Consider the following 12,677-nt stretch of genomic DNA (forward strand, 5'->3'; position numbering starts at 1 on the left):
AATCTGAAGCAGACTCCGGCCTCTGAGCTGTCAGCACAGAGCCCGATGTGGGCTCGAACTCACAAACCGTGAGATCATGACCTGAGCCGAAGTTGGAGGTTTAATGGACTGAGCCACCCAGGCAACCCTGGAGTCCTCACTCTTAAAGAGAGAGCACAACAAAAAGCTCCACTGAGATACAACATAGAAGAAGCAGTTTGGAAAACACCTGAAATATAAGGGAAGGAGATTTATTTACTGATCTGAGCGAGTGCTGGAGAGGCAGACATCTTTGGGAGACTTCTCCAAGAGCAAAGGTGCTGGTGGGTAAAGTTAAAGGAATTCCTCAACCCTAAACCAGCCTCATAAGAAAAGTTAAAAGAGATTCTTTAAGTAGAAAGGTAGACCATAATCAGGAGTAAGAAAAGTGGGAAGCACAAAAGCAATAAAATTAAATATAATCCATAAAAATCAGTCAAGTGATTCACAAAATAAAAAGACGTAAAGTATGACACCATATCCTATGCATATAGCAGTCTATTTTAAGTTGATAGTTGCTTAAGTTTGACCCATTCTAAAACCACTAAATTTTTATTCCTCTCCCCCTCCACATTTTAGGTATATGGTGTCATACTTTACATCTAATGTAACCACAAATCTAAAATCAGTAATAGATATGCAAAAATAGAGAGGAATCCAAGTATATCACTAAAGAAAGCAAGCAAACGGTGAGAAAAGGGAGCAAGAGAAGAAAGGAAGAGAAAAGAACCGCAAAACAATCATAAAACAAATAACAAAATGGAAATAAGTACATACTTATCAATAATTACATCAAATGTAAATAGACTAAATGTTCCAATAAAAAGACATAGGAGATATAATGGATAAAAAAAAGCAAGATCCGTCTATATGCTGCCTACAGTAGACTCATTTTACACCTAAAGGCACATGTAGATTGAAAGTGAAGGGATGGAGAAGAATTTATCATGCAAATAGAAGCAAAAATAAAGCCGGGGTACCAATACTTATATCAAACAAAATAGACTAAAACAGACCGTAACAAGAGAAGGTCACTATATAATTGTGAAGGGAAAAATACAAAAAGAGGATGTAACAATTCTAAATATTTATGCACTCAACATGGAAACACTCCAACGTATAAAGCAGCTAACATAATACATGAAAGAAGTAATGGATATGGGCATCTCAGTCTGTTTAAGGGTCTGACTCTTGATTTGGCTTAGGTCACGATCTCACAGTTTGTGAGTTCAAGCCCCACATCAGGCTCTATTCTAACAGTGTAGAGCCTGCCTAGGATCCTTTTTCTCTCCCTCTGCACTTCTCCTGCTTGTTCGTGCATTCTCTCTCTCTCAAAATAAATAAATAAACATTAAAAAAAGAAATAATGGATAATAATACAATAATAGTAGAAGACTTTAACACACCACTTATACATCAATGGGTAGATCATCCAAACAGAAAATCAATAAAGAATCAGTGGTTCTGAATGATACATTGGACCAAATGAATCCCACAGATGTATTGAGGACATTCCATCCTAAAACAGCAGAATACACCTTATTTTCAAGTGAACCTGGGACATTTTCCAGCATATATAGCATGTTAGGCTACAAAACAAGTCTCAACAAATTGAAAAAGATGAAGTCATAGCTTGCATCTTTTCTGATGACAATGCTATGAAACTAGAAATCAACCACTAGAAAAAACCTGGAACTATAAGAAATACATAGATGTTAAATAACATGCTACCAAACAATAAATGGGTTAGCCAAAAAAACAAGGAAATATATATATATATATAGAGAGAGAGAGAGAGAGAGAGAGAAAGAGAGAGAGAGAGAGAGAGGCAAATGCAAATGAAAACACAATGGTCCAAAGTCTTTAGGATGCAGCAAATGTTATTCTAAGAGGGAAATTTATAACAATAAAGGTCTACCTGAAGAAGCAAGAAAAATGTCAAAGAAACAACCAAAACTTACATCTAAAAGAACTAAAGAAGAACAAACAAAAGCCAAAAGCAGTAAAATAAAGGAAATAATAAAGATTAGAGCATAAACAAATGAAATAGAAAGAAAAATAAACAAACAACTCCCCACCAAAAGAACAATAGAACAGATCAAAGAAACCAAGAGCTGGTTCCTTGAAAAGATTAAAAAAAAAAAAAAAAAAGAAAAATGTTTAGCCAGACTCATCAAGGGGTGGGGTTGGGGGGGGGGGGGGTAGAGGACTCAAATAAACAAAATCAGAAATTAGGAGAAATAATAACCAACACCACAGAAATACAAAAGACTGTAGGAAAATGTAGTAACAAAGTATACACCGATAAATTGGACAAACTAGAAGAAATGGATAAATTCCTAGAAATATATACCTCCCAAAACTGAACCAGAAAGAAACAGAAGTATGAAGAGACCAATTACCAGCAATGAAATTGAATCAGTAATCAAAATAGTCCCAACAAAAAAAAGTCCAGGACTAGATGGTATCACAAGCAAATTCTACCAAACATTTTAGGAAGAGTTAGTATCTATTCTTCCAAAATATTTCAAAAAATAGAAAAGAAAGAAAAGCTTCAAAATTCGTTCTATGAGGCCAGCATTACCCTGATAGTAAAACCAGATAAAAACACTACAAAAAATAAAAGAGAACTACAGGTCAATATCTCTGATGAACATCAATGCAAAAATCACCAACAAAATATTAGCAAACCAAATCCAACAATACATTTAAAAAAATCGTTCACCATGATCAAGTGGGATTTATTCCTGGGATGCAAAAATATTCAATATTTGCAAATCAATCAACATGATACATCACATTAAGAAGAGGAAGGATAAAAAAAATGATCATTTTAATAGATGCAGGAAAAACACTGACAAGTACAACATCCATTCATGATAAAATACCTCAAAAAACTAGGTTTAGAGGAAACACACCTCAACATAATAAAGGTCATGTATGAAAACCCATAGCTGACACCATACTCAATGGTAAAAAACTGAGAGCTTTTCCCCTAAGGTCAGGAATAAAACAAGGATGTCTACTTTCATCCTATGAAAGTTTGAAAAATTTCATCCTATGAATTTTATTCAACATAGTACTGGAAGTCCTAGTCAGAGTAATCAGACAACAAAGAGAAATAAAAGGCATCTAATTTGTTAACGAAGCAGTAAAACTGTCACTATTTGCAGGTGACATGATACTACATACAGAAACCACTAAAGATTCCACCAAGAAACTCCTAGAACTGACAAATGAATTCAGTATTCTTATGATACAAAATTAATATACAGATATTTGTTGTATTCCTATACATTAATATTGATGTATAGAAAGATAAATTAAGAAAAAATTTCCATTTATAATTTCACCAAAAATAATAAACCACCTAGGAAAAAACTTACCCAAGGAGGTAAAAGACCTGTATTCTGAAAACTGTAAAACACTGATGAAAGAAATTGAAGATGATACAAACAAATGGAAAGATATACCATGCTCATGGATCACAAGAACCAATATTGTTAAAATGTCCATACTACCTAAAGCAATCTACCAGATTTAATGAGATCCCTATCAAAATGCCAACAGTATTTTTCACAGAATTAGAACAAATAATCCCAAAATTTCTAAGGAACCACAAAAGATCCCAAACAGCTGGAGAAATCTTGAAAAAAAAGAAAAAAAGAAAGAAAAAAAAGGGAACAAAACTGGAGGTATCACAATCCCAGATTTCAAGATATACTACAAAGCTTGTAGTATTCAAAAGAGTATGGTCCTGGCATAATAAAAAACACATACATTAACGGTACAGAATAGAAAGCCCAGAAATAAATTCATGATTATATGCTCAATCATCCTTTGACAAAGAATTTATAATGGGAAAAGTACAGTCTCTTCAACAAATGGTGTTGGAAAAACTGGAAAACTACATACAAAAGAATGATACTGGATCACCTTCTTTTACCATACAAAGAGAAAAAAGCTCCAAATGGATTAAGAGCCTAAATGTGAGATCTAAAACTATAAAAATTCCAGAAAAGAACACAGGCAGTAACTTTTCTGACACAAATCGTAGCAACATTTTTCCAGATATGTCTACTGAGGCAAGAGAAACAAAATGAAGATTAACTATTGGTACCACATAAAAATAAAGGTTCTGCACATTGGGGCACCTGGGTGGCTCAGTCGGTTAAGCGTCCGACTTCAGCTCAGGTCATGATCTCACAGTGCATGAGTTCAAGCCCCGCATTGGGCTCTGTGCTGACAGTTTAGAGCCTGGAGCCTGCTTCAGATTCTGTGTCTCCCTCTCTCTGCTCGTCTCCTGCTCATGCTCTGTCTCTCTCTCTCCTTCAAAAATAAATAAAAACATTAAAAATTAAAAAAAAATAAAAAGGTTCTGCACATTGAAAGAAACAATTGACAAAACTAAAAGGCAGCCTACGGAATGGGAAAAGATGTTTGCAAATGGCATATCTGATAAAGGGTTAGTATTCAAAATATATAAAAAAATACATAATGCAACATCCAAAGAAACAAATAATCTGATTAAAAATGGGCAGAAGACATAAACAGGCATTTCACCAAAGAAGACATACAGATGGCCAACAGACACATTAAAAGATATTCAACATCACTCATCATCAGGGAAATGCAAATCAAAACCACAATGAGAGATCACCTCATGCCTGTCAGAATGGCTAAAATCAACAACACAAGAAACAACAGGTGTTGGTGAGGATGTGGAGAAAAAGCAAGCATTGTGCTCTGTTGGTAGGAATGCAATCTGGTGGAGCTACTATGGAAAACAGTTGGAGGTTCCTCAAAAATTTTTAAATAGAATTACCACATGATCCACTAATTGTACCACTGTGTATTTACCCAAGAAATATCAAAACAGTGATTCAAAAAGATATATGCATCCCTATGTTTATTGAAGCATTATTTATAATGGCCAAATTATGGAAGCAACCCAAGTGTTCACTGAGATTAATGGATGAAGATATGATATACATATATATGTGTGTATAAATATATATACATATATACATCATATATGTACATATGTATATATACACATACAATGGAATATTATTCACAAAAAACACAATAAAAATCTTACCATTTACAACCACATGGATGGAACTAGAGGGTATAATCCTAGTGAAATAAGTCAGTCAGAGAAAGACGAATATATATGCTTTCACCCATATGTAGATCTTAAGAAACAGAACAAAGAAAAAAAAATAAACAAACCAAAGAACAGAATGTTAACTACAAAGAACAAATTAATGATTACCAGAGGGAATGTGGGAGAGTGGTTGAAATAGGTGACAGAGATTAAGAGGGCAATTATGATGAGCACTGAGTAATGTACAGAATTGTCAAACACTATATTGTACACCTGAAACTAATATAACAATACATGTAAACTATACTGGAATTGAAATGAAAAAAAAAAAAACATAAAAATACTAACCTTGCTGTATTTGATATCCATATTTATTCCCAATTAAAAAAAAAACACTTTTCCTTCTATGTCCTTTTAAGAACTTTTTTGCCATCTTTAAATTTGATAAGAAGACTTGTGCCTATAACAAACATTTAATTAATATCTCCAATATAGCTGAAAATAAATATTTTCAAACTAAATTCATTATGTCCCCCAAACCGTGTCCTCCACTGAAGTTAGCACTACTACCGTGTTAGAAAAATCATAAATTCAAAAGTCATCCTAGATGCCTTTCCTCCATTTTCCCTATGTATCAAATCCTTCACCAACCCCTCCTTGAACAGGTCATGAAGCAGTCTGCCTTCTTTAATCTCCACTGCCAGAATTGCCATCAAAGTTACTGTTGTCTGGACTGGTATAGTTTTCTAACTGAGTACATTCATGACAACTTCCAACCAATTATCTAAACTATTACCAGAACAATCATATGAAATGTAAATTTAATCACATAATCCTCTACTTAAAGTATTTCCTTTTACAATGAGATTAAGTCCAACAATTCTACTCTCAACTGTTTCCTGTCTCATCCTGTCCTATTTTCTTTACTGCTCCCTGTGACCAGGTCTTCCTGATGATGAGTGATGTTTAGCATCATTCAACTGCTTATGTCTATAAAACTCACCATATTCCATCCCCTCCCTGCAATCATCTTTCTTTCTCCACCCTCTCCCATCTATGCCATGTTAATTTCTATTTTTCTTGCAAATTCTAGATTCATCTTTATTTGATTTGAAATGTGCTTCCTGACTTCCCAAATAAGGTTAGTGATCAATACCTTCTGGCGCTATGTGCATCTCTTCTTTGTAGCAATGTCCACAGTGACAATTTTAAATTTACATAATGTGGCTCTCTGATTAATTTCTCATTTTCCAATTAGATGGTGAAGTCCATGAACTCTCCTTTATTTCTCCACTCCTATATCCCAAGGACTTTCAGTAGTAGATTTAATAACATTGCTATATATACATTGCTGAACGGACAACATTAAATTCTGAATGCTGCAGAACAACACAAGAAAGGATTACCTACAGAAATCCTAGTCAACATTTCCTTACTTTACAGCATTACCTATAATTAGGAAATGTCCTATGTCTTTGGACTCCTAATGAATTCCCTATGTGAGAAATTCATTCAGGGCTTTTCATACACTTCCATATATAGATGTCATTTGTCTATATACTTGAAGGATCTTATTAGATAAAACTTTCTAGAAAGCGAAGACTGTTTATTGTAGATATTCATTCCTCTACATCTCAACCCAGTATTTCATACACAATATTTTGAACATAACACACACACACACACACACACACACGCACGCACACATGCAAGCTCACTATGTAAATAAAAAAAGAAACCACTGGATTGTTTTCTATATATTAAGTCTCTTTTATCAATTTCAAATTTCTCTGGAGAATTTTTAACATCACAGTTGAATAAAGAGTGTGGCCTTCCCTCTTCCACCTCCTTCCCTTCACCCCTACCTGATGCACATAAAAATACAGGTCCAGTCTATTTGTGCATTCTTCAAGATAAGTCATTGTGCTTCAGGGACATGAGAGATCAGTGGACATTGTTTATCCATTCTCACGTAAGTTCATTTGTCTAAGTTTTTCATAAAGGCAACAGCTTTAATAGGTATTTTATTAGCATTTTGGATATAAAATTAAATAACTTCAACAATGTAACTCCTGACAATAATTGTATGTTACATACAGTGAGAAGTAACAACAATGAGAAATTAAAGAACAAATCTAAGAAATATAGGTTTAAAAAGAGAAATTTATATACTAGTAGTTTAGAAGTTAACATTAAAATGGCTTTCAAAATTGTGCTATTGAGGATTTCTATAAGTTATTCATTTTTTATCAGTTCCAATTTGAGTTGGATTCTCACATCAAAGCAAAACTCAAATCATTTTTATATTTTGCTCCTCTCGAAAAAGTCTTACAAAAAAAATGAACAATGCTACAAGATTTTTATTCTTACGTACACACTTGTGTATTTTCTTGCTGAATGTTTATAAGTCAAGATAGATTTCTCCAGATGACCTGTAACGACATTCTTTTAGCTGGTCTCCTCCTGCTATTTTGCTTTTTCCTTCTCAGGACTGAAGACAACATAATTTCTTGTCTCTGTGAAAGAATGCTGAGACCAAACAAAAACATCCCAACTGCTTGCTCCAGGAAACTAATTGTTCCTAGAAGACTGTGAACCAACCAACAGCTCACTTATCTAATAGCTTATTCATTAATACTAGTTTCAGGACACGCCCTCACCATGAAGACCAACCTAAAAATGTTAGGTTATATACTCTGCCCAATACTAACCAGATGCATACCTTGCAAGATCTACCTTAAAATTATCCAGCCTAAGCACTAAAGTCTTTTTAATATCTCCCCCCAATACTACTAAGACTTCACAGTGGGATTTTACCTTTCTGCCCAAATCTAATAAAATTAATTTTGTTTATTTTTTGTGAGCTTTTGAGAGGTCAACATTTGTATTACTTTCCTATATTTCTTCTTTAAATATGTCCTTAGTTTCAAGGACTGTCCTGGCTTCTTGCTTGTTAACTGAATGACCTTGACTAGGTTACATCTTTAAATTTATGTCTCCATAAGCAACATGGCACCCTCATAGAGTTCTGTTGAGGGTAAATAAGGAAGTATATGAGGAACATTAACTAACACATTTCCAAGTATATTGACACATTTAATACTTACAATAATTGTGTAAGTCATTATCTATATTTTGTAGATAAATAAATGGAGGCAGAGAGAGGTCAAATAACTTGCCATCAGTCACAGATGTTATAATCAGTGATGCTGCTTTGCCTTATTGGTTTGGTTCAATTCTATCTTCATTGTTGGAAGAGGTGGCTCCATGTGCTCCTTTTCCATTTGAGTTATCATAGATACTAACACAATCATCTTTATTGTATAACAGGTGTCAAATACTCTTTGTGAATAGTGCTAGCCTCCAGTGATTAGAGATAAGTTGAGGCTATATCACCTCACTCCTTTTTCCCAGTCCTGATCCTACCTCATTTTAGGGAGGGAAAAGGCCCAGCAGATATGTCTGGAGAATTATTGGAGTATGACGCTTCCATCCATCCTGAAATTTGTTATTTTCTTCCACAAAGATATAGGCTTAGGGAGGAAAAATGACTCTCTACTTGTAAGTTAAGAAAAAAGAGAGCCAGAGAGAGAAAATACGGAGAAGAAAACTAACTACTTGAAATTTGGAATACATTAGTAGTAATAATAGTAGAAGAAACAGTAAGGTTAGCAAGACTATTAATTGCAACAGCAATAGTAGTAACAATTCCAACCTTAGGTAGTACTGCCCCTCATTCAGGTAACAAATGTCTATTGACCATTTGCTATGTGCATCGTGTTGTGCTTCATTCTGGGGCCCCCTGCTAAGAACACTGTTTCCTCGTTGGCCCTTTTGTTCTTCATGCTTCTCCTTTCTATGATTTAACTATCATCTTTCTGATAGAGGCCCAAATCATTATATCAAATCCTCATTTCTCCTTTGTACAGCAAAACCAAATGCTTACTGACAAAAGTATTTATTTCCAATAATAAGTCAGAAACTCAAAATTCACAGAAGTGAAAATACATCTTGTCTTCCCCCCAAATCCAGTCCTCCTTCGTTGTCGGTCTAAATGAATGGCATCACTTCCCATTTAGTTGCTCAGTATAAGTCTAAATATGAATCTCTGAGTGGTCCAGGACCTCAAGTCGTGATGCATATCGCCTGATGTCACCTCTTCCACACCTGGTCTGCTAAAACCTTACTGTCTGACATGTCACCATGTGCACCACACATGCTTTTTCCATGTGTCTTTTAACTCGACTCTCACAGAAGAACAGGGAAGGTCAGGATCCACTTTTACTTCTCTGTTTTGTAAATGTATATATCTCAAAGTTGAGTGAGATGTCAATCCTTATGATCAAGAAAGAGTCAATCAGTAGGCAAAAGGGTGTTTATAAACATTTTTAAATTGAATGAAAGGAATCAAAGTGTCCAGTGCTATTAGAGAGGGTCAGAAGAACAGAACTTAATTTCTTCATTTTCATAAGCTAAAACTGTTGCTAAGGCAAGGCTGCTCATTTAATTTCTCAATTGTTTTATTTGAAAAATATTTGTATTTTATAGGTTTTATGATAGTTAAGTAATTAAGCATGACAAGGCATGTCGTACTTTAAGACAGGGTGTTTATTGAATGGTTACCATATTCTATGTGTTTTTACATGTACCGCCTCAGTCCACAATTAGAAAGGTGTGATGGTGTGTTGTTATTTTATTAAATGACTCTTTCTAGAGCTCAATTTTAAAAAGTTTTTTAAAAAGGTGAAGGTCTAGACATTTGAACTTGAAGGTTTTTTTTATCGCAAATCCCAAAGTCTTTCTAGTTTTCTCTTATCCTTGTCTTTTTAGCACTGTTCCTCCTTCTGATGTGCATGGTCTGTGTAATTCTTTTATCTCCAGCCAATGCAAGCAGAAAATTAGTCCAGCAAACATATTCTCTATTTCAGAAGCACAACATTGTTGCTTTGCTTCAAATGAGATGACTATATAACCAGAATAATATATCATCCCTTGAGGACCTATTGTTTTGTGTTAAAAAAGAAAAAAAAAAAAACTCGTGAACTTGTACTGAGTTAAGTAGTACATTGCTGAGTGTCCCTCCAAAGACTTGTCACATGGCTCATATGAGCTACACATTTTCACTCAGTCATGGGACACTTTTTGTGTATGTGTTTTAATAAAACTTACGCCTTTTGAAAAAAAGGGCAAAAGTGGATCATGTTTTTCTATGCCATTGAGGAATCTAGGGCTTCATTTGTTAAACAAAAATTATTTGTGACTTGTTAAAGAACAGTAAAATAGATATTTGTCAGAAACATTGCTATGGTTGTCAGAACCACTGCAATGGGGTTTTGTAGTCAGGGAGAGAGATTACAGTCAATTCAGAATACAAGGAAAGGGGAATTTATAGCCAAAGATCAGGGTGGGAAACAGTGGATGAAAACTTACTTAGATGAAACATCAAGGGTAATGAAGAAGTCTGGCTATACAGACCTAACAGAATTCTTGCTGTAGGCAGGCTGAGGTGTCTGGGCATCACCTGCGTGGGGGGTGGGGGTTGGCAGGTGAGGAACCCCATTAGACAGCAAGGGTGGTTGGATATTGAAGATGGGGAATTTGGGCTAAACCAACTTAAGAGGCTGCTTGTTAAAACTGAATGTGGAGACAAACAAGGAAGATTAAATTCAGGGCCTATGTGAGAAGAGAGTTCAGAGAAACCTGAGTAGTTTGGTCAAGAAGAGAATCTTTGTCACAGTTTATTTTATTTATTTTCTTAACTTTTTTTTAAAAAAAAGTTTAGTGTATTTATTTATTTTGAGAAAGACAGAGACAGCACAAGTGGAGGAGGGGAAAAGAGAGAGGGAGAGAGAGAATCCCAAGCAGGTTCCACACTGCCTGCACAGAGCCTGATGCAGGGCTCAAATCCACCAAGCCACAAGATCATGACCTGAGTCAAAACCAAGAGTTGGTTGCCTAACTGATTGAGCCACCCAGTCACTCCTCAAAGTTGAATAATTCCCATACATAAACAGAAAAAACAGAACAAACATATTTAAGAATTACAGTGATTTATCACAGTCATTCTTATTATGAAACATATACTGAGGTGTATAAGCATCTTTCTTCAAAATTTCTAAAGGTGGTGGTCAAAGGCTGTACACATTTACTTTGAGCCTGAACAAAGAAAAGTAATCTGTCTGAACACCTTAAAATGTGACTAAATTTGGAAGATCACCATTTTGAAGATAGTAATTTTCACTATTTTTTAAGTGCAGAAAACTAAAGAAAGAGATGACATGTTCAAAGAAAATAGTATTTCAGAGGAATTTGATAGCACAAGATTAGTGTTATTAAAAAAATCTAAGAAAGAACTTACTTATCCGAATATGTATGAATTATTGAAATAATTTGGAATGGTATACATGGAACTATATACAAGACAAAAATCAAATACAGCGTTCTTAGTTTAGACATCTCCCACCATTAGAATGTGAAATCTCTTGAATAAATCTTTTCCTGTCCTCTGGCCAGTCTGCTAAATGAGGCATACAAGGCAATTACTAAGTTTGCCCTTCCTATGTGAAGAGAGAAATACCAGCTCTGGGCTTTTGTTATTTTATAGTCACTCCCATTAGCATTACTATCTGCATCGAACAAATAGACTGATGAATGGGGTATTGTTTCTGTGAGTGACTAAATAGCATTTAGTGTTCTGTTCTGAAGTTTAAGAAATTAGGAAATGGTAGGGCAGTGTTTGACATGTATTTATTTGTGAACACAAGGCTATAACAAGGGCAGAATTAATTAAGAAGACCTAGAAGTTCTTGTGATGATGATTTTACAAATTTTTTGCTTGTGTAGGTTACTTCCTTTATATATATATATATATATATATATATATATATATATATGTATATTTTATATTTATACATATATATGTGTATATTTATATATATATTATATATATTTTTTAATATTTTTAATGTTTATTTAGGTTTAGGTAGGTTACTTCCTTTATATATATATATATATATATATATATATATATATGTATATATATTATATTTTTTTAATATTTTTAATGTGTATTTATTTTTGAGAGAAAGAGAGAGCGAGACAGAATGTGAGTGAGAGAGGGTCAGACAGAGAGGGAGACACAGAATCTGAAGCAGGCTCCAGGCTCTGAGTTGTCAGCGCAGAGCCCGATGCGGGACTTGAACCCACCAACCATGAGATCATGACCTGAGCTAAAGTCAGACGCTTAACCAACTGAGCCACCCAGGTGCCCCATTTCCTTTATATTTTTAAGTAGAAAAACATTAGTTTGATTCATAGACTCCTGAAGTAGACACATGCCTGTTCAATAATTATATAAGATGTTTCAGAACTTAAACTAAGTTCATTTAGCAGTGTTTAGTGGAAAAATTACTGATTTCAGAATTCAAATTCCTACCTTCAAATTCTAACTCTCTGTAACCATGGGAAAGTAGCGAATTTCTCTAAATTTTAAATCCTGCCTTTTTCAAACTCTGTCTTGGGTACATAATTTAAGCCTTCTAGACTCAAG

The sequence above is a fragment of the Panthera onca genome, chromosome B1 (assembly GCF_046562875.1).
Source record: "Panthera onca isolate mPanOnc1 chromosome B1, mPanOnc1 haplotype 2, whole genome shotgun sequence".
NCBI classification, from domain to species: domain Eukaryota; kingdom Metazoa; phylum Chordata; class Mammalia; order Carnivora; family Felidae; genus Panthera; species Panthera onca.